Below are 26,313 nucleotides of genomic sequence, written 5' to 3'. Positions count from 1 at the left end.
AGCATACTTCCTGGTTTGCTCGTCTGTTTCATTGATTTTCGTTTTGTTGTTTTGAGGCCTTATCTTTTGGCGCCACTTTTTGTAGGCCATTCACGCGTTGCTGCTGCGAGTCGTTACTTTTCCGCGGCCAGCAACACCAACGGTGCCACGACCATTATGGCAGGCGCCCGAAGAATTAGCTTGTTAATATAGTGTATGTAAAGTTACAGCGATTCAGACATCACTTTCTGCAGCGTTTCTCCCTGATCTAATTTTTGACAATGATTTCGTGAACACGGCTTCATGTCAGCTAAGTTTGGTGTGAACTAAGACTCAGCAAAGCCCTCGCAATACACCCTCATATTCGCCTGTCGACGTCACGTTAGATATTTTTTCTAAACAGGGCGCCTACGTATCTTCTTCCTTCCTGCAGGCCATATATAGTAGGCACTCACATCAGCACCATTTTCTGTCTTTTAACGACAGCACGCGTTGGCAACAAAACTAAATATAAGTGACATTCAGGTGAAGCCGATGTTGGAGGCTACTCTCTGACTGATCGTAACGTCCGAATTGCACTGCAATGTCGCAATGAGCCTCTGCTGGTCAACACGCGCGTCGACGTTGTTTCTCTCTGAAATCACGGCAGCTGCGACCTTCGTGAGCGGCTCTGTAGCAGACACGACCACAATGCAGTACTTGTTACGTGGAGCAATACTATGCAAAGCAGATCGTTTCAACGCACTCCCATGCCTCCTACGCAGATTGGTGACCAAAACGGCTGTGTTGATGATATGCGATGCAAAGAGTGGAAGTGCGCCGAATCCCTTCGTAGAGGGCTTTCGTGGCCAGTGTGTCCGCCTCTTCATTACCATACAAACCGATGTGGCTGCGTCTTCAATAGAATCCCGCCTCGTGTCTCTGGCCCAATCCACGTTCAAGAGGCAAACTATACCGCACGCTATTTCGGTTATTTAGCGTGCATGCACGACAACATCAAACCGAAGCTTGCTTGCAGAGCGTAGGTTCTACTGCTCGGCCTTCAACTTCAGATTTCGCCTCACTGGGACCGAATGACCCAGATATAACGTTGAGTGTAGGCGTCCACCGAAAAGATAGGTGCCGCGCCTTCTATCCTTAAAAACCAACCTAAACAAACAATGTATGTAAATAATGCGGAATGAAAAGGTGGTGTTAAAAGCTTTGTCGAGTTAACTCTTTAGGCGACGACTTGAGCGTTCCTTAATTAAACCGTAAGCCGTGTACAAACCTTCTAAAGCATAAAAAACCATGCTTGAGATACCTTTTACTCGTATAGCTATGTTCAAGCTTTGCCTTCGTTTAAACAGCAGCTATCCCCGCGTGATCATCGTTCTAAAAACGTCGGCGTTTATGGCATCGTCCGGGAGAGTTTAAAGGTATAGGAGTGTATGGTCCCACCGTGAGTTTGAACGAGGAAATGCGGGTAAAAATTACGAAGTTATGGTCGTCGTCAAGGGCTTGATTAAGCATCAGGTTCTTCCAGAAGCAGCAGCAGCAGCATCACGTAGACGGGCCACGCCTTGGCCGTCACTGAAAGACTTTTCTTTCATTCCACACGCCTCAGCGCGGCAGCGCTACATTGCAGCGGAGAGCGTAAGGCGCAGCGCAGAACAAGAAAGCGGTGTGAAATATAAGGCCGATTACGAGGCCGCATTCCATGTTTTTTTCTCTTGTCGTCGCAGGTACGTGCAACGCTACTACGTGATTTTAATCTTGATTACACCGCCGGCGCTCGAGTGATCCTTTCGCTTCTTTCACGGCCACCAGACTCGCGCGGCGTGCATGTGCGAAACCTGGTAAATTGTATAGCGCTGCCGCCTTTTGTTCTTAGAGTTTGCGGCTCGCCTTTTGTTTCGTTCTATTTTTCGCTGCGGCCGTCGCACGGCGCGTGTAATAGTTCTCTGCTCGAAAACACAAGTTCTCGGAAGCCAATAAAGCCGACAGTTAGCGCCTTTCTGAGAGGAGTCGTTTCATAAATCATGTCCCTCTCTCGTTGCGCTGCCCCAAACTGCCTCCATTTCTTTTATTTCTTCTTCATTGTTATTTTTTTCCCCCGGAACGAACTTTACCGGCGCTTGGCGGGCCGCAAGCGCGTAGTACCTCTCAGCACGTTCGTCTGTTTGTTGCTATAGGTACACTATACGAAGCCCTTCACCGCTGCGTTTCTTTCCAGCGCTCGCAAGCATGAAGGCGCTCGCAACGAACGCGAAGGTATGCCACCGCGTAGCGTAAACACGACCAATATATGGCGTCTTGGCGCCATTTTATTTACAAGTCGAACGCGCGTGCTCTTTTCGCCACTTTTTTTTTATAATTGTAATAGTTATTTTCTTTTATCCAACCATGACCCACGCGATGTTTCTTTTAGTATTTTCCTTTTATGAATGTTATACTTTCCTGCGTGTCCGCTACGAGACATTCGAAAAAAGGAAAATCTAGCAGCAGAGCTCGTACCGGGATCAAGAACGCATACTAAATACGAATTCTCGATGCGGAGGCACGCGGTGTGGGCGGGCGTGAAATATAGACTTCTATTCGTTACGCGTGGTTGGCCATGACTTCGGTGGAAAAAGGGGGGACGCAACGCGGAGTGGCCGATGTCTCTGAACGGTCCGCCGGCGTGCGGTTTCTGAATTCAAAATGGTTTTTTTCCCTCCTCCACTCCTGCCTGCTCCGTCTCCTCTTCTCGTAAGGCAGTAATCCCGCGGGTATGTCCGCCCGAAGTTCGATTTTTCCTTCATCTCGGGCCTGGAAATGTTTCACTCGGTGCCTCTGGTCGGGGCAGTGAGTGGAACGCAGATCATAAATCTCGGATGACTTCCCGCGGGAAAGTTGTTCACCCTCGCAAAGAGAAAGCCTTAAGTTTATGCGCGCTTCCATGTTCCGCAGTGAGGCGGATATTATTTTGCATCAAAACAAATAAAGGATCGCTAGCTGAGCACAATATTTGGCTTCTCAGTTTCTGAGTATCGTCTTTCGTCAAGTTCACTCTTCATTTCATCATATTGAGGCCGCTTGTCATACGTCTGGTTTGCTTTCATATCTGCTTTAATGAGGCTGCTTACTGGCCATTTGAGAATCGAGTCCTTATGTTGTAAAGCGCGCAATAAGCAGAAGTGCCGCACCTTTACCTAAGGGCTTTCTTTGGAGGCGAAGGCGCACCTGTCCGAGACACTTTGAGCCCGAAGAACCGACCTTCGAAAACATGCGACGGCAGCGCCGTCCAGTGGAGAAAACAATCACCAAATATTGAAAAAAAAAAAAAAAAAAAGAAAAAAAAAAGAAACCGTCATACCTATAGGATTGTTTTAATACCTGTTGTAAATGTAGGCGATTATCTTTTGTGCTCAAATCTCGAGACGGTAGAAAAGGTGAAAGAGCGCTTAGTGCCCGCGCTCCCCAAGGCGGCGAACAAAATCTGCGTTTCCTCATGCGAGAGCGCGATTCCATTTTCTCAATGGTAGGGTCCTTTGCGCAGCGTCACGTGGCTACAAATGGCGGAAATATTGTCGAAATTAAGAGCGCATTTAAAGCCCGCCATTCTCGTCGTTTCTGTGGCCCAAGCTGAAGTTGTCGTATTAAAAATCCCTCAAGCTTTAAGTCAATGCTTGATCTTTTATTATGTCATGTTATTGATGTCACATGTGTCTTTTTTGTGTACGTCCTCGGTCAGGAAATAAACAAAAAAAAAAGTTTCTGTGGCCCAATGGATTCGCCCTACTTATCTCCGCACTGAAACATCTGTTCGAATCCTCGGAGTGCATTTTTTTTTGCTGAATTTTTTTACAGTTCACAACATTCAAATAAATTACATCTTTCCTGAGGTGCGTTTCCGTTTGGGTTGCATTGTGATACTTTGATTCGTAAGGGCCGCAAAACCAGCCGCGAACAGATCCAGGCGGTGATGGTATGGCAGATTTCCTGCCTTCAGTGAGTTACTTTTAGATTGCATTCAGATACACCTCTCGGCAGCAATAACTGTCGAAATCGCCGGGAGACAACCAGTGAGGAGAAAGAAGTTGCGGGATCCTACCGTTGAAAGAACGAAATTACGCCACGCGAGAAGCTGCTGGCAGTACTTGTATCGAGGAAGTAAATGATATGATGAAAATAAGCGCCTTTTTTGAATCAGACGGTCTTTCTGCAATGCCGTGTGAGGGTGGTACTACCTTTGCGTCACTCGACATCTGAATAGTATTGCAGTACACCTGCCTACCAGGTTTTCACAGACGAGGTGCGTTGACGATGGAGCTTTCTGCGCTAGTGAAACGGGTCGTCCACTCACATGCCGCGAATTTCGATGCAATTTTATTCCTCTGAGCGAAATCAATTCGCACCAGGAAAAGCCCAGCGAACTGACCCAGCGCTGTATCACTTCTTTTCTTCTGCCTTTTTATTAGTCATTGGGGAAAATAACATATCGCAAGTTGCGCTCTGCAGAATGGGTATAGCGATGAAGAGGTTCATGCTACGTGCAAAAAAGAAAGACAAGAGAAATAAATGCTTGCTGAAAAGGAAAGGGCGCCAGGCTTCGAAGATTTTGCAAAACGTCACGCTTGGTGAGAAATACATCCCGGGGCTGGACTTACTGCCGAAAAAAAAAAAATGATCACACTTTGACACTGTATTGCTTCCGGCGGTGATTGGGAAAGGGTAGCAAAACCAGCGAAAATTATCGTCACCGAGCGAAACGGACCCTGTAACGACGTAACCGCGGGCGATCGGCCAACACCGTTCACGTGAGCACCGCATTGCAATGATACCGAATTATGAAACACAGCAGAGGAGCGCTCGATGGAAAAAAAAGAAAATGAGGAGGAGGAGAGAGGGGGGGGGGGGGGGGCATAAGCGTCGCTCCTCGCATCATCTCGCTTTGCTGCGATCTGGCCCGGAGGCGAAACTCCTGTCTACTTAGCGCCAGAAAAAATTAGGCTCAGATATTGAAACGTGATACGAACGAGTATAGTGCGCGTATTATATAAAACAGCGGCCATCTGTGCTGTTGTCACAAGACAAGCGTCCGCGCTAGCTTTATTGTTTCGTTCAGCTCGTCACCGGGATTGAAGATAGCCATCGCTTGTCCAGGCCATTTTAACGCGTCGCGTAGGCAGAATGGCAGGAGGGAGCGGTATCTGGGCGCGTACATTCTGCGCGGTAGCACAGTCATCGGGGCTCGCGATGCCACGCAGAATAAATCTGTGCGCCTTCAACCAGTCTTGGCTTAAGCGTCACCTCGGGAAACGCGTCGTGTTGCGGCGTGCTCTCCGAACAGCTAAAGAAAAAAAATTAAAAAAAAAGGAAGCAATGATACGTGTGAGAAAAAGCGCGGAAGGAGGAGACGGAAGAGCCAACGCATTTTGCGGACGAGACGCGCGTATGACGCTTTTTCATACATGTGATAAGAAAATAAAGTAAGCATGAGCGAGGGGATAAGTAAAAACGGAATTTAATATCAGCGCAGGGAGGGAGATGGTGTTGCAGCAGGCAGTGCCTGTGTGCTGCTTGCTTCCTGCCGCGCGCGCTTCGCTTTGCGGATGCCGTAACTTTAGACGCGGAAGGCTGCGGCGACGTCGTTGGCGTCGGAAGCGATTACGGGCGGTCGTCCCGCGGTCGCTTTTGTGCTTGTCTTGTTTGCTGGGGGACGCGCATCAGCGCGGAGCTATTTCTCTGCCTCACTCTCGCCCGTTGTCCTTCTTTCATCTCTTTTCTTTCTCTTTGTGCTAATCCACCGAAGCCTTGTCGTCGTCTCCGATATCATTCAATTGTTCTTCTCCGCCGTGTCGACGATGAGTCATGATTCTCTTGTTCCCGACAGATCTTTCCTGCTTTACTTGTCCCCATCCCCCTCCAACAAAACAAAACAAAAAGCATCTTATCAGTCTCTAATCTCCACCCTGTGGCTCCACTTGTTTTACTGATCCCATAGTTCATGTTTCGTGGTTATCCCTCACCGTACAACTATCCACCTACCTCGCACATCCTTTATTTCTTTAGTTAATTTCTGCGTCACCTTTTCACGCAGCAGAGTTGACAGACTGGGTTTGCAGAAGATCCTGCGTTAGCGTTGTGAGTGAGAAATCACGGGCTTTGCCATGGCAGGTTGTAGTTGGCAGGTGGCATGGCCGGGCACTGATTATTTGATAGGTCGTGTGACGTCACGGTACCACATGCTGTCGCATAGTTAAGACGAACTGTCAACTGGGTTTGGTCATGTGAGGTGGGAGGTTAGGATAGAAATAACCTTCCCGGGCTCTTGAATGCTGAGTCAGCTACTATATGGGATATTCACTGACGCGCTGTGCGCTGTGTATTGTGGGTAATTGAGGCGCAGTCGGCCATTTTTGTGTCCACTGAACGAACCGGACGAACGTACATATCAATTGCTGTCGTGCGGTTCTACAAGCAGTGGCATCCGCAGCTATATGTTATTTATTGAGCTATCGTAAACTGTAATAGACGCGTCCACAGTGTAAACAACGGAAGCTGAAGAGCTGCGCGAAAGACCTCGGCATTTTAAGGTTCCGGAAGTACACACGAACAACTCCACCCGAACGAGACACTTCCCCGAGATGCGACGCCACGTATGGCGGGCACGGCACAACCGCACAATTAGCATGTAAGATGAGAAATGTATGTCAAAATGGGCTGTACTGGAATATTCCGGATGTGCCCTAGCAGCCAGCTCTTGTCACTATCTGTGCACGACTGTTCTTCACGCACTCGGAAGACACATTCCCGGTAAAAGAGCAGCGCGGCAATGTATCGCTTGCAGTCATGCGCATGCATTCAGTGCGCCGCCAACACCTCCTTGTCGTGTTTTGTTGCAATAAAATCCTTCAAAGAGGACTCGCTAAACTTTGTGTTGCCGTACTTGCCTCATTCGATCAGAAGAAGTAGGATGTTCGCATCATCTGTGTCGGCTGCTAGTCAAAGCAGACCGCATGCAGATTCGGCGAAGGAACGTAGGCGGGTAGAGTTGTTTTGCAGAAGGTTTGAAGAACTTTATAAACAAATTTATTTCTAATAACAAATCAAGTTTAGCTTGGCCAAAACTGCGCTGTATTTCAAGAGTTTTGTTGCAAAAAGTTATTTCGAGCGCGCAGGCAACGAGGTGGCGCTACCGGTGTCATCGCTGTGGCGTGTCGCAGCGGTTTCTTTTGCTTCCTTACCGCCACAGACGATGCAAACATCCGACTTCTTCTGATCGATTGAGGCAAGTACACCAAACAAGTTTTGTATAAAAGATACTGGCTACTAAACGCCATTTCTATGCAGAATATCAAGCTACAAAAACTCAGCGGTTTAGTTGGTATAAACGTTGGACGGCACGCACGTAATTGCACAAAGAGCGAGTTCGTCTGCTTCAACCGCGGCTCTTAACCCAGCCGCTTGTAACGTAGTTGCGTTCTTCGAGTGGTCAGTAGGCTTGCGATTGGTTTCTTGTGATGAAGCTCGTCTGTATGGACAAGGAATTCATGAATGTCGCACATATTTATGCGTGGGCACAGGCCGACGCTTACCGTGCAGTTGCGCATATCGACTGCACACGGGTTGGTACCAAAGTTTTGCTTCGTACAGGTCTCTGTCCGCATCGCGCCCACTTTGCAGATAAATCGAACTGTCACTCATGATACCGATTGAGTTTTCATACAACGGTGCTGGCATGAGGCAGAGTGACAGAGCAAACGGACACGCACGAACAGCTTAAGCTAACCGCCGCCCCGTACTAGTACTAGTCAGAACAGGACGCAAAGATGGCGTCGGCTGCATACTGACGTCAGCTGTGACGTCATGTGAATACCCCCTATACTCCAAGACCTTGGAGGCATGTCCGTGTGCGTGGTTATATTTCTATCATGTCGCTGGTCGCTTACGGCCGATAGCGGGATGACGTAGTAGCTCAGGACTGTATGCTAAAGACATTATAGGTACATGTTAGGTAATTAAGCCTGCAAAAATAACATGTACTTGCACGAGAAACCGCAAGGGGAGCCGGCAAACAGGAGCCATTGGCTTTTTCGCGTCATTCCCTTTTAACTTATCTGAACGCGACAGCGTTAAAAAGCTTCCGTTACTGAGAAAACCGGCGTTAGATTTGTGTGCGATCAATCACAGGCATGACGCTGGCGGCATGCTTTATACGACTTAACGAGGCCCTCACAAACAAAACAAGGGCAGTGGGCTACTCTCAAAAAGGGAAGTAATTATCTGGTAACATAAGCATACGACTAGGAATTGAGCAAATTGAACCAGCAGATTCTATCCAAGTCCTCGTAGTAGTATTTTCAAAACACCTAACTTGGAATGATCATATTGATAATCTTTGATCTAAAGTATCGTCCTCTGTTGGCATAATCACTTGAATAAGGTATCTTCTGCCCCCTCAAATCAAACTGCTAGTATATAATGCTTTTGTATTGTCCCTTTTCCAGTACTGTACCCTAGTTTGGTGCACCACAGGAGTAACCCATTTATCAAAATTAAATTTATTGCAAAAAAAAAAAAAACAGTTCTATGTATCGCTGGTGTAACCTATTTCCATCCCAACAAAGAGTTTCTTCGAGGTATGGTCTGCTTTCGGTGTTGCAATTATTTGATTACTGATTAATAAATTTTGCATCAAATCTAATTGCATGCTACCATTTCACTTGCAGATTTAAATCCTTAGTAATAGACAATCACGAAAGCAAAGTACCTTGTTCCAGTACCTCGCACGTACTCATATACACATTCATTGTACTATTCGCCGCGAGATCGACCTAGAGGTGGCGCCACCGTCACTCCGGTAATGTGGATCGGCAGCCGGCGGCGCTCGCAGAAACGCACGCTGCGTACGTCTACTTCCGAGTTTACGGCGGGTTTGTTGTCGATGAAAATGTTTCTTCTGCAGTATTTCTTCAATATTGCAGGAAAAAATCCAAGGATATCGCCAATGCAGCAGAAGAAGAGCGGATTTTAGGAAAACAAAGCACGCAACTACCGAACTTCTAGATTTACTTTGCACGTTTCTTGCGCTGTACCACGCTTACGCGCCTAATGCTTGGGCCTGCCTAATGACAGCTTTGTTTGCGCGTGTCTCATGCGAGTGAGACCGGCGAATTTAGTGTCAAGCCCACGCAGATACCTGCAGTACTTTAGATTGAATTGAGAAAGCCTGGTTCATTATATCGAACTTGACTCGAGGATTAAGCAGGTTAAATGTAGCACTGGCAGCGCACTGCATGGCGGGTTGCTTTAGACTGAGTGCACATTAACTCTGGCCCAGACAACCACGCACAAGCATTCCCCAAAAATGAGACCACGCCGACACTATACAGGAAACCTCACCGCACAGGAAAGATCATTGTTCACGTGTACAGCGCTGAGTGGATTGAATTTGCCGAGATGCTTTTTGCGGCTACTGTGATAAAATGTGATAGTGTATTAATGCATGTGCCACTAACTGTAAATGATTTCCTGAAACCGAGGAAAGTATAAGGGATTTCTGATGTGTGTGATGTTAATATATAACGGTAAATTATTAGTGTAATTATTTTGTTTTGCAACGCCAATAAATTTCACCGTGTGAGAGAACTTTTACACACTTGACAGAATTTACAATAATCAGCGATTAATTTTCAGTAACGTTAAAGTGCAAGCTACGAATTACTCGCTGCGAAGACATCGTTAATATAAACTGCGCATGGGCACTGTCATGTTCTGGGAAGCAATTTTACAGGCTGAAAATTTCTTTATCACTAATTATTTAGCAGTGATTAAATCCTATGCGAAGTAAAATATTAGGGTTGCTTCCAAAACAGATGCCGGATATAAAACTATTTCGAAAGAAATGGAGGTCATCTTATCATGCGATTATAAAGATGTATTTATTCCCGAACTAAACACTGATATTTAAGCCCGCATGAAGCTGTTTTACTCCCCTTGTCAGAAATGAAGAGTTTGCTCGGAAGACAGCACTTGGACGAAAAGGAATTATAATGATTATAATAGGCTACCAGTAAAGTACATTAATCTAGGTGTATTATGTAATATTTAGGGTAACAATTAGGTGCAGGGAATATGTTTCCCAAACATTCGAGCATTTCTCTAAAGCAAAATGTGCTCACTAAAACTTTTACGGATGCACAGAAGCCTTCAACAAAAAAAAAAAAAAAAAAAAAAAAAAAGAAATGCATATTGGCCCGTGTTTAACGCATGAAAGCAGCATCGGCTATGACGGATGATTGCAGAGGCTGATTTTGGTGTCGTTTTTTCTTTTTTTTTTCATTATTAACACCACATTTACCACGTGGGATTGTTTATTGTGCAGTCAAATCCCACAGCAGAGGAGCGCCTTTCGGAACGGTTGTGATTGGATCGCCCGTTCTCGAAATCAGCAGTCAAGCGCCCTTACCATTGAGACACCGTGACATAGGTTTAAAAGCAAAAAAAAAAAAAAAAAAAGTACTCACACAACTCTGTCGTCCATACAGAAGGCTTATCAGGCATAGAGTGGCCTGTTCAAACTGCATTCTGCTATATGAAGCAGTCTGTGGTGGCATATGTTTTAGTAGCTGCGGTATTCCAAACAGAAACGGGAATATGCGATTTCTGAGCGTTTGCATTAACTTTTATTGACGGCAGCGACCTGTTTTGCTTTGACACGGCGGTAACGACAGTACCACATCGTTTGAGACATTGCATGTTAAAGGATCTCAAGCGCCGAAGACCGCGATAGATGATGTCCTTATCCAAGCATGACATGCTCGATACGGACAAGTATATATTTTTTTACTGAAGAGTGGGGTTATAGACTGTTCATATTTATTTTGCAAGAGGCATATAAGTAAGCAAAATCTCACAGGAACCGCGAAACAAAAACACTCCTGTACACGCCGCATGCGCGCGCGCTGCGGGCTGGCACGCGACGCGAAAACGCATCCACACTGACTAGGTTTTGCCGCTGAACCGCAAGGTGGCGACTCTGCTCGATCTCGAGGCCAATACCATACCCACATTGTTGAATACGTTACATTCTACTGGATTGAATCCAGTTTGCGAATGTAACCACGAAATTAGCCGTTATTGTCGCGAACAACTGTTATGAATTTGAAACTCTGTTATTTTGCATATTTGTTGCTGCTTCCAAGTGTAGTATTCTCCCATGTAACAGTAGTGCTTCCCTACTTTTTCTCCTTGTATTTTGTGCTGTATGTACACCTTAGTTCCGAGGAATAGTGTATAGTTTCCCCCTTTTTGTTTTGTGCAGACGTGTTTCGTTAATAAATTGTCAATTGATTTTTCTCCAGTCTCTGCTGCTGTTGCAACTTTGGAAAGGGACCAGGACCCTTTCAAGCTGTTTTCACAGCTTTTAGTCCTGGCTCCTTCTTTTCTTGTTAAAAGGAAATAATTTACTTGAACATACCAGAAAGGTGGGAGGAGATGATACCTCGGCTACTCATTTGAGGTGGAAAGGTGCAATAAGAATGAACCTTCCAGTGATGCCTAGTCAAACGCACTACTCCATGGGCCACGCATACGCAGTCAAGCTCCCTTTTAAGGGTTCCACAGAATTTTTTTCTCGACCTGTTATGCTTCAAAACGGGGCGGTACGCTTTCCCATTCCAGCAGTTGCGCCAAAAGGAGGACAGAGGTGGCGGCGTGCCACTGCGAAAGTCGGCCACGCGCTTTCTTAGATCCCTAACGACTTGCTCTCGTTCGCCAACAATTAGGGCATTTCTAGTATATATCATTATAGGCGCTAATTTATTCCACAACCCCGCATTTCATCCGCATGTGAGATGGCCAAGTTGTTGCCAGAGGTATCACTACCATGATATTGCGGTATCAGTTAAATGGGCTTAATACCTGCTTAATATCTCAATAGTTCCAGCACTGTAATTCCTTGATATTAAAAATAGTGACTCAGTACGCACCCTCATGGCACTGAAAAATATTTTTTCTCGGCCGGTGAGTTTCAGTGCGATTCGATTTGTTTTTCTTCTCTCTGGTTACTACGCACCTTTTGTGTCATCGCGGTCGCTTGTAAACTGCTTACTCGAAGGTAGGTCTATTTAAACTGCTTGTGTCGTGGTGATACTTTGCCACAGCGAGAAGCGTAAGGTGGTTGCGAATGTCAGTGCCCGTCTTTCTGAAGGGACTTTGCTTTATTCTGCGCAAGCATATTTCACTGCTTTCAAAAATGTGTGCTCGGCGCTCGCTAGCACCCACTTAGCTTAGAGTATGCCGTTATTGTTCAAAGACCAGGAATACGAGCGACTCTCACGCAACCTAGAAATGTCAAGGGGCGTTCCTTTGTTCCTCCGCAGCGGCGCGCGAGAGACTCCAGCGACAGGTTAACGACCTTCTTCCGGCAATGCGCATCAAGTCTGCTCTCCGCCTGCTTGCCTGTCCGCCCACTAAATGCGGGGCCGTCCGCCGACATACACCGAGGGAAAGGAAAATTTCGAGAAAAGAACAGAACGAGCGCAGTAACAAACAGAAGGATGCAAAGGTAAGGAAATCCACGAAGGAAATCTAGTATGGAGGTTTTGCGCTCGGCCTCTAAGCAAGGGAAAAATAACCAGTGTATATGTACAGCCCCGTGGTTTCTGTAAAAGGTATACGCCTCTCTCGTTTCTCAGAAATAGTTTTTCGGCGTTTTTTTTTTTCTCCTCGTCTTTGGTCGTACGTGCGTTCTCTCCAATCTTGCTTTCTTAAATTACCCGAAACGGCGCAGCATGCTGTCGGCAGACAGTCGTCGTAGGTGTCCTTAATTTCGCCGGTGTACTCCGCGTCGTGCGTCCGTACAGCGCACTCGTGTAAACCTAAACTTCCGATGGATTTAGCGAAACTGCTGCGTTTGGTTCAGTTAATCCTGCGCTTTCAAAGCCTTGGCTGGGGCGCAAGGCTTGGAAATTCGTTCTTTTGCAAGCATATTCTCCCCTAAACAAGTACGAGGTCTTTGTTTTTGTTCTTGTTGTTTTCTTATACGCTTCGCCTTGCGAGTACAGAGGTACGAAGTCCGCACTGTGCTTTTTTTTTTTTTTTTTTTTTTTTTTTTTGTCCCCGTCAGTTGCGGAAAACGGTCACCAGGCAAAAGAAGTACTAAAGGAAGGAAGGGAGTCGATGCGCTGTTAATCGGCGATATATTAGACACGCTTCCGCTTGAAGATCCGTTTTCGAGATTCTCGTCATTTGCGCCGCTGGAAGAGTTCTGCTCTCTGAATTGCGATATGAGTTTTCTCAGCAGCGTATACGTACATAGTTGCATTTTGAAGGGGACTTGACCCCGTGGAGCAGGGACAGAGCACCCGCTTAGTCGATGCACTGCACTCGGAGGAAATTCCTGCGTGCGCGATTCACATAAAAAAAAAAAAAAGGGTCTGATTGATCGATTTATGGGTCTCAACGTCCCAAATCAACTAATACCTCTGTCACACGAGCAGATTTAATGTCATTCGAATCGAATATCATTCGATGCATCGAATGTCATTCGGTTTCTTTCGGTGCTACACGGTAAAATATGTCATTCGCAAATGGTGGCAATTACGATCAGCTATAAAAAAATGCTGCACTTAAGGAACATCAGTGCGAATAAAAGGCGTTTGAAATCACTGTGTAACATTTTAAAGCGGATCAAAACATTTCTGTACGATAATTCAAGCGAAAAACATTACTTTTGACTATGCGGTAGCACTTTAGCCATAAAAATCCAAGCCAAGTATCGAGTCACCCACAACCACAAACAATATGGCTGAACACAGCGGAGCGCGGATACACAGTTCGAAGGCGCACGGAGACACGTAGAGCCACGGCCGGTCTCGAGGGAGAGAGCGCTTCTCTTCTCTTACGGCCTCTCCAATGGGGCCTGTTTCCACCGCCCGCCGCGCCTCGGTGGGGTCGCCACTGCCCCACTGCTGCTCCTCCGCTACAGCCGTTCACGCGCAAGGGAAACGCGCGCTCGCTTTTAGCTTCGCCCGCGTCAGTTGCAACCGGCAGGTCCTGACATTTCGCCCCTTATGGTTTATACAAAGTCCGTCATCAACATCGAACATTTATCGTGTACGAGGAATAAAATACAGTCAACAATCCGCTCACGCGCGTGCTCCTTTGTCAGTGCGGCCGTGCACGGTCGAATGAAGCTTCGGGTACACTTCAACATTTTTTACCCCTAAGTTTTGTCCAAACATAAATTTACCAGGCTACGCAATCTGCCTTTGAATGTTTTAAGCAGGTGTAGCGCGACCTGACGTGAGTGCATGGTGAACTGTTGGGTGGAGATTCTGTGAACCGCTACCGTTTTCGTTTAGATCAGAAGAGACACCGGCAAAAATTCATGGCGCGTCTCAGATTCAAAGTAAAGAACAAAAATTTACTCATATATTAAAAAATTCACTTGTCTAGTGGAGTAGGCTGTTCTAGCTTCGTTCAAAACATATCAGTCGGTTGAAACACCCAAGATGTATATGTAGTCTCGCGACTACTTTTAACAAGGAAATGAGCATAAACAGTTAAGCAGAATCGAAAAGAGCGGCAAACAAAAAAATTATCCTTCAAAGTTACACATTGCACTATATATTCATAAATTCATCAAAATGCGACCTTCGTCTAGAAAATTCGAGCTCAAAATCTTCTTGCACGGCTTGTGCACATAATGAGTTGGCCTCTCGGTCTTCTCTGTCACTTTCCTGGTATAATTAATGAGAAGAAGAATTCTGAGAAATTTTTCAAATATCAAAGAAGCGGACCTGATAACATAGCTCATGTCAATTACTTTCGGGCAACTCAGTATTGAGTTCTGAAATGCTGACTGAATCAGGATCTTCAGTACTTCGAGAACATTTGTGTGTAGTAGGTGCACGGCAGCTTTTTCAAAAAAAAAAAAAAAAAAAGCTTGTCCAATAGGACAACAAGCTTTGGTTTCGGATAATGCAGTCCACTAGAACATTGTCCTCGTAGAAGAGCGTACTACATGGGGCTGCTCCTTTCACTAGTTTCAAGAAGAATAGCGCAAGCGTCACACCCGAAATTGATTAACTAAACGATATATCCAGCGACGTAAGGTGAACCGGAATATGTGACCGTGGGAAATGGGATGGTAGGACATGCCATGGCTTCCTTCAGTGCCTTGATTTTGCTCTCAGATGAAACGTCCGTCTTGACAATGTAGTCATGTGCCGCTAGCTGTTACAGCCCTCGCATCTAGCATATGTCATTCCCCTCCGCACATTAACCTTACTTTCCCGAAGAGAGCCTCAATGGGTCGCGCTATATAAGGCTTGAAATGAGTCTTCAGTGAGAGTGTCCTTCTTTAACGCTTTAGAAGTTTCTTGCTTACTTTCGATATAGCAGGTGAACTCATTTGTAAGTCACTGCCTCGAGTATCACCTTCATCATTTATTGGCCTCTTTTTACCACTTCGAGCACTTGTGGTGTCATGAATATCAAACCATTTTTTGTTTTCATAATAAGCATAATATCATGTAAAATTTCATTAAAACAATGTTTATTTCCAAAATTAAAATAATGTTTATAATACCACACATTGCGTAATATATGAATTGTAATAACATTTAAAACTCAACCTTACAACGTTTTCTTTGACTGTTATACTAATACTTTATATCATGCAAGCATTTTGCAATTTACATTACATTTTTATGAAATTATTTTCATCTTCGGTGTTACATTAATGGTTTCGCATCTAGCGCTGAAAGACGGTTTTGCTGTTGCAGACGAGTTGCTGTCATGTTAGCATTGAAGAAGCGTCGATGTGATCACTGCTCATTCAGTTCTCTTTTTGTTCTTATTCTTGTACAGGCTTGGGGAAAATTCGGATTAAAATGGACAAAAGTAGCTACCGTGCCGCAATTTATACCATGCTTGTCGAACGTTTGCTGAACGACAGTGTTTTTTATATCCGTTCACGTGTGGTACGTTGACGACATGCCGCTGCAGCATCTACCTTCTGTGCTCTTTAATTTCGGGGCTGCACCTCACCACGAAACTCGCGAGCGACAGCGCGAAACCAGGCAAAAGCCACCCGCCGCCGCTGAAGCAGACGCGGAGCGAACAGTGAGCAGGTCGCGCCCCTTGCGGTGGCGGAGAGCGTAGTTCAGTTTCAATTCAGTTTAGTCGTTCAGTCGTGTCCGACTCTTCGTGACCCTATGGACCATGTCACGCCACGCTTTCCGGTCTCTCACTATCTTCCTAACATCACAGAACTTCATCTGCAGTGCCTCGAGGATGCCATCTAACCAACGCGTTCGCTGCCTACCCCTTCTCCGGCGACCCTCAACCTTTCCCAACATCAAATCTTTCTCCAGCGACTCCTCTCTTCTCATCAGATGACCAAAGTAGCTGAGCTTTAACTTTAAAATTTGACCCTCCAATGAGCAGTCAGGGTTTATGGTCGACAATATCGACTGATTTGATCATCTGGCAGTCCAACGAACTCTCAAGAGTCTTCGCCAGCACCACAATTCAAACGCGTCAATTCTTCGGCGGTCAGCCTTTTTCACAGTCCAACTCTCGCATCCATACATCACAATTGGAAAGACCATAGCACGAGTTATACGGATCTTGGTTGGCAGACTAATGTCTCTGCTCTTTACTAGGCGGTCAAGGCTAACCATTGCTCTCTTTCCCAGAAGCAGGCGTCTCCTAATTTCATGGCTGCAGTCTCCTTCCGAGGTAATCTTGGAGCCCAAGAACAGAAAATCTGTCACAGCTTCCACTTCTTGTCCATTGATGCTCCAGGACTTGATAGGGCAAGACGCCATGATATTTGTCTTTTTAATGTTCAGTTTAAGCCCAAACTTCTCACTCTCTTCTTGTACGCGGATCAGAAGTCTCTTGATTTCCACTTCACTTTCTGCCATTAAAGTGGTATCATCCGCATATCTAAGGTTGTTGATACGTTTTCCAGCAATCTTCACTCCAGCTGAAGACTCGTCCAGACGGCCTTCCTCATGATGCACTCTGCATATAGGTTAAATAGGCAGGGCGACAGTATGCAGCCTTGCCTCACTCCTTTCTCGATCGGAAACCAATCAGTAAGACCATGCCCAGTTCTGACTGTGGCCTCTTGCCCTTCATACAGGTTCCTGAGGAGACAGATGAGGTGAATTGGAACTCCCATCTCTTGGAGAGCTTGCCACAATCTGCTGTGATCTACGCAGTCAAACGCTTTCGCATAATCAATAAAGCAGAAGTAGATGGGTTTCTGGAACTCTCTTGCTTTTTCCATGATCCAGCGAAGGTTAGCAATTTGGTCTCTAGTTCCTCTGCCCTTGCGAAACCCAGCTTGCACGTCCGGAAGCTCCCGATCCACATACTGCTGCAGCCTACCTTGGAGGATTTTCAACATCACCTTGCTAGCATGCGAAATAAGCGCGATCGTACGGTAGTTGGAACAATCTTTGGCACTGCCCTTCTTTGGAATGGGAATATAAACTGACCTCCTCCAATCCTGTGGCCACTGCAGGGTTGTCCAAATCTTCTGACATAATGTATGCAGAATGTTAACAGCGTCATGGTTGAGGTTTTGAAGCAACTCAGCTGGAATGCCATCAATTCCGCTAGCTTTGTTCTGAGCAAGGCTGGCTAAGGCCCATTCAACTTCACTCTTCAGGATGCCCGGCTCGAGATCAGTAATCACAACCGTCTTATGTTGGGTTTGCACATTCGGGTCCTTCTTGTACAGCTCTTCTGTGTATTCCTGCCACCTCTTCTTTAACTCTGAGGCTTCAGTGAGGTCCTTGCCTTGTTTGTCCTTTATCACGCCCAGCTTAGCACAGAAGCTTCCTTTGATATCTTTGATTGTCTTATACAGAGCTCCAGTGTTCCTTAATTGGCTGTTGTCCTCAACTGCTTGGCACTGTATGTTCAGGAAGGCATTCTTATCTCTCCTTGCTATTTTCTGAAAATCCGTATTGAGAACCTTGTATCTTTGTCTTTCCCCCATAACTTTTGCCATCCTCCTTTCCTCAGCTATTTGCAAAGCCTCTTCAGTTAACCAGTTTGCTTTCTTGCATTTCTTTTGCTTTGGAACTACCTTAGTAGCAACTTCTTGTATTATATCACGAACATCAGTCCACATCTTTCCGGGCTCTCTGTCTTCCAGATCTAATTCTTGAAATCGATTCCTCACTTCCACAGCATATTCTAATGGAATTTGATCCAGATCATACCTGAAAGTCCTTCTAGTTTTCTGCGTTTTCCTCAATCGAAGCTTAATTTTGGCAACATGAAGCTGATGACCGGTGCCACAATCGGCCCCAGGCCTTGTTTTTACTGCTTGTATAGCGCTTCTCCATCTCTGCCGGCAAAGAATATAATCGATCTGATTCCTGTACAGACCGTCCGGTGAAGTCCATGTGTACAGGCGCCTCTTGGGTTGTTAAAAATGAGTATTCGCTATGGTCAGGTTGTTTTCTTGACAAAACTCTACTAGCCTCTGCCCAGCTTCATTTGGCTCGCCAAGACGGAACTTGCCTATAATTCCGGATATTTCTTCACTCCCGACCTTAGCATTCCAGTTTCCTATGAGAAAAACGACGTCTGATGATGAAGTGCGGTCTAAAAGGCATTGTAGGTCCGCATAAAATCTCTCAACGTCAGCTACTTCAGTAGCAGTGGTCGGTGCATAGACTTGGATAACTGTTATGTTATCCAACTCAAGGAGAAAAGTTCCCATTGTTAACGCGGCGATTGAGAAGGCCGTCCGGCCGTGGTAGAGCATGCGATTGGCGTCCAAACTGTGAGGCGCTCAGTCAAAACTATAGTATTCTAGTTCACTATAGTCAAAACTTTAACCTAGTTCCGAGATAAACATACAGGGAGATACGGCTACCAAGGAACACAGAGCTCAAAATGATCGTGAGTCGCTGCCATGACTGGACCACTGCTGTGACCCAGAGTAATGCCGTTCCGCGAGAGCCTGCAGTGGTAATAATTTTACACCTAAATTAACAGGTTTTAAAACAAAACTTTAGAAATATAATTTTTAAATTTCAATTTGCGATGAATATGTTGTTGGGTTACTTGTTTCTGCTGCGTATCTGGCGTCAAGAGTACACATTCGGTTCGCGATCGAATGCGAATGAGTTCCCCAAACTCATTCGATGAAGAATGTCATTCGAACCTAATGACATTAAATTTTATCGTGTAGCACGGGAATAATGACATTAGATGCTAATGTCATTCGATACGAATGACATTAAATTTGCTCGTGTGACAGGGGTATAAGTCAATGAGAAATGCCGTATTGGACGGCTTCGGATATTTTCGACTACCTGCCGTTCTTTAACGTGCACTGACATCATAGCCTGGTGTTTCACCTCCACTCAAACGCAACCACCGCGGCGAGGCAAGATACATATATGGGCTCATTGGAATGTCCTTAACGTCTCAGTAATGTGTTCTTGAAATCATGCCGGGTATCTGCGTTTTCTTTTAACATGCATGTGCTTCCCCCCCGCTTTGCTTCTGAAGACCTCCAACTTTCTTCATCCTTTCTGTTTTATTTGCATTCCGCATTCCTCTCACATTCTTCTGAAATGCCATGTTGTCTGCTGTACTTATTCTCATTAAGAACTTTTCTTTCTTTCTTTTTTTTTCGTTCTTTAATTTTACGGCGTCTGTGCTCTCTAAATTAGTCCAGAATCAGGACAGTATATAAGCACACACCCTTCTACTGAGTATGCATTTATGTTCACACGGAGAAGCAACGACACACATCCCGCAGTACTTTTGTAGGGCTATTCTGAGCGAACGACCGTCGACGACACGTTTGTGGCTGCTGCCTCTCCACCCCATTCAGAACTGCGCTGTGCCATTTGTCTCTACTTTTCCCGCCAGCTGTGCGACGCTGGTAGACCGCAAGGCGTACAAGTGCCGACATCATTGTTGTCGTTGCCGCTGCTGCCCTTTATTCAGTCCAGGCAAAGGAGTTAAGCGCCACCCGATTTCCAAACGCGGGAAACTTGCGCTCGCGAACACTTCGGGCGCCGCGCGGCTCGCGCACCGGGCAACGAATTCTCCCTTCCGCGTTTTAGGAGTTGCGCAGAACCTGGAGGGCAAGGAATAGTTGAGGTGAATGAATGACTCTAGCAAGGAAGCAATTAGGCTTGACATGGGGTGGGTAGCTTGTAATGTGCATCGCTGTGGACTGCGGGGCGTAAGAAAGCCGTGTGTCCCGCTAAGATGGCAGCAGAGAGCCCCTGAATGAAAAAAGAAATACACCGTTCTGTTCCTCCGGCTTTCACATTACTTCATTCATGCTTTACTTCGTCGCACGTTCTGTATGCGAGTTGTGTGTGTGTGTGTGTGTGTGGGGGGGGGGGGGTGGCGACGTGAAAAGCGCCGAATTCCGGGATGTGCATGTTCGCAGCTTGCCGTCCCGACTGGGCGCTGCTTGCTACGATGAAAGCGAGCGCCGCGTCGGTGTGGCAGGGAACCTCGTTGTAGTTTGCCTGCGTTAATCACCCCCGAGAAAGACGGAGTCGCCACCCATGGTAGCAAGGTAGTAATGGGCTTCGGCTTCCGTGTGTATGATACATAACGATGGAGAATGGCGCGTTTTTCTTGGCCAGTGTATTCTAACGGCTGCGCCGACTGTGCGTGGCGGGAATGTTTCGCCGTATTCGGCTGGAATGAGGAGTGGGGATGAGCGTCTCATTATGTGCTGGCTGCCGCGATTCGGAGCGCCGCTAATGCTTTTGCGGCGAAAGGTGCGCTCGCAGTCGGAGCGCCCGAGGAGGAGCCTGCCGCTGTTATGTGTGTTTTAATGTGCCTCGCTTTCTTAAGAAGCTCACTATACTTTATGGGCTGCTACAATGCCTATTGGAGCAGCTCGAATTGATCGGTGTACCCTTTTGGGTAGTTGGCCTCTCAGGAATAAGTACCAGTTTGGGCTCTGACAGTACAGAAAAACTGAAGGATTACTACGTAGACATAGCTTTTTCCTGTCAAAAGACAAACAAACTGAAAATTAACTTTTTCGTGGAACTGTGTGTTTGAAATAAAGAATGCAGAGAACTGTGACTTAATTGTTCTCTTGATGTATATATATTCGGGGGGCTTTTTTAGACTTCCGAATTGTAAAATAAAACGCTGCACGTGCTATGAATCAGATTGGTTGTAATTTAGTGCACGTGTTGCCAACCTCTCGTCTTCTTGCTTCACAGCCTTTTTAGTAGTGCATAATGAACGTTATTGCTGGCGTTATTCTGAATAACTTATTAGCAAATTAGGTTTCCTTTTTTTTTTTTTTTAGTATTGTTTGCGTTCTGTTTATGCAATCTTTTCTTTTCACGTAATTTTACCCCCAAACGAATATTCAGGTAGGAAAATTTAGGTAAGAAGTTTTCATCGAATAGCTTTTTCAGTGGGGGATCAGGGTTCAGATCATGAGTTCCTATTGGATCGCGACAGTACGGTCTCTAGACTCCCCTAGGCACCTCGGTCCTTCGAAGAGCGCTCCATGTCACTGGTTCGAAGCGAATAATTTATGCTTTAAGGAAGTCAGCTTTCTGGCGCAAGTCACTCGTGACGTCTTTGGGCAATATAGGCGCAGGCATTAAGCTTGCTACTTCGCACATTTGTTTCCTCATGAGTCGCCATATACTCGCTGCAGCTGGAAAAAGAATAATCGAATGGTGAAAGAGTCTTTCTTCTTCGTTTAGAGCTGGAGCTCAAGCTTTCGATTCAGTGAATTTTATATTTGAACGCTGTGGCGTTTAAGGCCCCTTTCCGCAGGAAATCCAGCTGCTAGCGCGCTCGATTGCTGTGCCCAAGATTGCGCGATCGAATCCTGCGGCCGCGGCGGCCCCTTTTGTGATTGCGAGCATGAGCTGGCACATGATATATTTTTGGCTGGTCACATAGCCGAGCACTGGTTCGTGGATGGGTCTTATGACGTAACGATCCCACATGCTGTCCAGAGTTAGGAGGAGCTAACAACTTGGGTTTTTCGTTTGAGGTGTGACGTTGGGATAGGAATCAAGCTTCCAGTTATCTTGGTTGTCAAGTCATCGGGGCTTTACATATCATTCGGGTGGTCGCCTACAAAGACTGTACGCTAATAACAATGCGTGAGATATTAGAAGCACGAGTTAAAGGTTTAATAATTAAGCTGTTAACGCTATATCGCCATACCCTTAAAGGTGGCGCTTAAGTGTCTCGTCATAATTTTTCTACGGTTCTATATTTCACACAGAAAAGAAAACGAACACGCAAGCTTCCTTCGTGAAATATTTCGTAATGATTTGTCCTTTCATTCATGGAAATGTTAGAAGGCAGATAGCAAGCTCGAAAACCGTCGTATATTAAATAACATGGGGATATAAGGAGGTCCGCATCGGCAGGAGGAGAGGCCGGCACGAAAACTCAGTGTGGAGAACTTCTGTGAAGCTGCTGTTATTTGTGCGGTAACGAACGCATTCCGCTTTTGTACTGGCGTTCATTCGGCACAGGCTTCTTCGCACGCTATTTTCATCGTCTCCTTGGAAGAGTACAATAAGGAAGATGAGAGGGAGTGAGAGAGGAAGATAGAGAGGCGGGCTTCAAAGAAATGATGCTTGCGCGAGTCCGTCCGTATTTGGCGCCTTTATGAGAAATGCGGCTTTACTCGGAACGCATGAGGAGCGGCCTATGTCTTCCTCTATCCTCCAAGGTCCAAGGACAATACGATTCGGCAGTGGAATGCGGCCGGGCGTCCTCTGGACAGCAAATGACGCTTCGAAGGCCTGGAAAAGCTCGGGAAGAAAAGAGAAAGAAAGCGACTAGCGATTGCACAACCGAAGTATAGTGCGAATAAAATTCTGATGTGCGTCCGGATAATTCCTTTCTTGAATGGCGTTGCTCCATTGGGCTCATGCTGGGGCTGCTCATCGCCAAGAGTCAGCTTATAGCAGTGATGTAGCTGCGCGTTTTGTGGGCCTTTACATTCTTGGTGAGCTGCTCCTTTACTCCGTTGAATTTTCGATGCTGCTTTTAGGTTGTATAGCAGTTAGCACTTCCATCTGTGCGAGTTGGATAGGTAATAAAGGTACTACGTATTCCTGCGCAAAGAAGACGCGGACTGCGGGGAACATAGGCGCACTGCACGCGTCATGTATGACATTTGTTCCTCGTTCTTCCGTGTCCCCTGCGCATAAGTACGCACTTTTAGCTGCTCAACTTTCGTTTTGTCTGACATGAGAGGACTGCTTCTCGCAGAGCAGAGAAACGCTTAAAGTAAGGGGAGATTATTTGCGAATGCTTTTATACGGCACTACAGTCTCTACGCGGGCGCGCGTGCATTTGTATGGATGGGAAAGTGAGGTACAGAGGGAGACTTCCTGTGTTCTGTTGTTTTCTGTTCCTTGAACACACGCGACAGACGAGTCTGATTAATTTGTGAGAGGTCGCTGTGCAGGTTTATTGGTTTTTCTGGTAGCGTTACATAAAAAAGCGCATATCACCTTTTCGTGCTTTCGAGTGTGGTACAGACGCACAGTCAACGGTGGTCCGCGTACATCAGAAGAAGGAACTCAGCGAACGATTGGCCGCCGCTTATGGGGCATTCTTCGCGGTTCCTCGTCCCTCGGCATCCGAGGGGTTCGAAATTCTTCGGCAGCAGCTGCAGTAAATTAACGCCCGCACCGCCGGAGTGCACGGTGAAGGAGGTCCGGATACGCGCTTGCGGGAGCGCTGCATTATCTCGTCGTGTAAGAGAGAGAGAGAGAAGGTAAGACGAATAATGCTGATTTATTTACTCTCCTATATTATAGAGCTGGGGCTGGACTAAATTGCAAAAGACGAACATACTTTCTCGCATTGCTCGCGAGCTGCATGGAGAAGACGGAGGAGCGAGTCCGACTGCAGTGTACTGTGCAGACGTCATTACCGACGTCTTTTTTAAACGAGTACGAAAAAGTGAGGGGTTGTATGGGCAGCTTGACGGGCGCCTTGCTAGGCATTCCGGCGTCATCTTCTGGAATTCCACGCTGCTTCTGCCTCAGAACTGGTGAAAACTGAATGGGCGGGCTCCTTCCTGTCTCGCCCCTTCTTACGCATCGTGGACAAAGCCGTTTTGCCCGAGAGGATTGTCCGCGATAAACGGCTTCTATGCGGGAGAGCAATGTCAGCTATCAACGTGCGGTTGGCGCATTCGAAGCTATAAGAGATATAGAAACTGACTTTCCGTGGTTGTGAACGCGCGTAAGATTGATAAAAACAAACAGAATGAGAAGAAGGAGAAAAAAAATTAGTAGTTGTTTAGTTGTGGTTAACCCTAGTTTAATTTCGAAAGCAACGGCGGAAGCTCATTTTGCCTGCTAAATTATTCCCCTATCATGTCCTATCAGTGTAAGATGCTACATTATTGGGGACACTTAAGCTTATCCTGTGAGGATGTGACGCGAGAGCAGAAGCTACCAGCTCACATATAAAGTCGCGCTTCAACCAAGGCGTATGGACGTGCCTGCGTGTCGTAGGGGCAACCAGAATGCAAACGGTTCTGGCAGGCTGATTCTGATATCACCCTCCCATATGAAAGGAGTGACTCGAGTTGGCAGCTCCTGCCCCTGGCATAGGGGTTACGTGAATTCAAATGTCATGACAGGCTGGTTTTTTTATAAGCCTCTTCATGGCGTAGCTGCGGCCACCCGAGGTCTCGCTTTGGCTGTCGCAGTATTGCTTTTGCAATAAAGACCAGAAATTTATGCTTCCATTTTATACGCTTATGGTTTGCTGCCAAAATGCATTATCGGTTTGAAATGCTTGGTTCGAAAACACTGGCAAATGATATGCTTTTAAGCTTCCTGGTAGACATGTCAGTCACGAAGCAGTGCCTATAAGAAACGGAACGTCATATAAAGGAAATGTTGATTGCAAATTTTACTGAATTAAAGTTTTAGATTTTATCGATGTCAGCCAACCTCTATACCAAAAAGTATACTATTATAGCCAAACCTATGCCCCAATTATAGCGAAACATACACTTTCGATTGATTCACCGCGCATATTCTGAGCGCATTAAAAAGTGAGAGCTGTTCAATTGGAGACGTTCTCCTAACGCAGCAATTCAGGCTCCTACGTGCTAAGAACCGATTACGGTTTCTCGCCTCGCGATAATTATCCTTGGACTCAGCGCACTTGTAGGCTTCGCTGCTCGCCACTTTCCTTGGCGACTTGGACACGGTTTTAGCATCGCCCGTCGGAGGAACCTCGAGAATCGCGCTGCCTCATCAGGAAGTGATGTTCCAGCTCATTTAGCCTTCTCCGGGTGCGAAAAAAAAAAAATCCGAGATCATTGGAAGGCGTTAACGATGTGCGGCGGTGGTGTAGGCGCCCGACGCCTTTATCAGGAGGCGGACGACTGCTCAGCGTAGGTGTTGGCTGCTGCTGCTGGCCGAAGAAAGTTGGGTGGGGAAGCACGGAAGAAAGAAACCTAACGCGGGAGCTCTGGAACCGGGCTCCAAAGAAGTTGAGTGATAGCTAAAAGGATGGAGGGACTGGCGCGCAGTGCGAATAACTATCCCTGGTTCGGCTGCAGCGCCGACGCGCGCACGGTTGTGGCTAATGAAGATGAATGTTCGGCCCTAATCCGTCTCCACTGCGCCCTCCCTCCAGGAGGCGGGGAAAGCGACGCCATTGTGATGACAATGGATTGGAGGCACCATTAGGTTCCTGGTTGCGAGCCGGATTGAAAGGAATTAGAGCGGCCCCAAAGACGCTCTCGTTGCTTCTCTGTGGCGGGCTAGCGAAAAAAGAAAAAGAAAAAAAGACGGACGGACTATCATCTGTTGTAGAGGTGCTCCGCGGCACACTGGCGGCCGCTTATCAGAAACTTGTTCCGTGTTCCCTCCCACAAGGAAGGAAGGAAGGAGAAGTTTGGAGGGAAACACGGAAGAACTTAGGGTCTTGGGGAACTGAACGCTGGAGGAATGACACTATGGCGCTAAACCGTCTTTATTGCAGCGCGGCACTTATCGCAGCGTAAAAATTCGCTAATTATCTCTTCTTAGATCACAAGTTTGTTGGCCAAGCGAAATTCGTGGTTCAGTGTTTTTTTTTTCTTTCTTTTTTTGTTCATTTCGAAAGCTCGTGTCCAAAATAGATCGCACCAATAATAGACGTATTAGCGACAAAACAGCGTACGCCGTTTCGTTCCTTGTCATTTGGTGTAGTGCCAGAGTTCTTGTAGGGCCTAGTGCTTCATCAGTAGTGCACTGCTTGAATGCATGGAGATCTGGCCAGATAAGAAAGGCTAACTCGGTCTAGTCACTGTAGCCTGCTCGCGGGCTAAAAGGCAGCTAAACATAG

The 26,313-nt window shown here is 46.4% G+C and overlaps 1 protein-coding gene across 2 annotated transcripts in view; it reads left to right on the top strand.

Annotated features, from left to right (window-relative positions):
• LOC146197888 (uncharacterized) overlaps positions 1–26,313 on the top strand; it is a 278,363-nt gene that overhangs the window by 247,177 nt on the left and 4,873 nt on the right. The window contains exon 4 of one of the 2 annotated variants that reach the window (XM_084593170.1): positions 12,330–12,514. The exons of the other annotated variant lie outside the window; for it this stretch is intronic. The gene's annotated coding sequence lies outside the window, so the exon portion shown is untranslated. The remainder of the gene's footprint in view (positions 1–12,329; positions 12,515–26,313) is intronic. 2 annotated transcript variants of the gene reach the window in all.

Source organism: Amblyomma maculatum, chromosome 2 (assembly GCF_055883805.1).
Source record: "Amblyomma maculatum isolate TAMU_Amacu chromosome 2, ASM5588380v1, whole genome shotgun sequence".
Lineage (NCBI taxonomy): Eukaryota > Metazoa > Arthropoda > Arachnida > Ixodida > Ixodidae > Amblyomma > Amblyomma maculatum.
The sequence above is the reverse complement of the archived record's forward strand: the minus strand, read 5'-3'. Positions and strand labels throughout refer to the sequence as shown.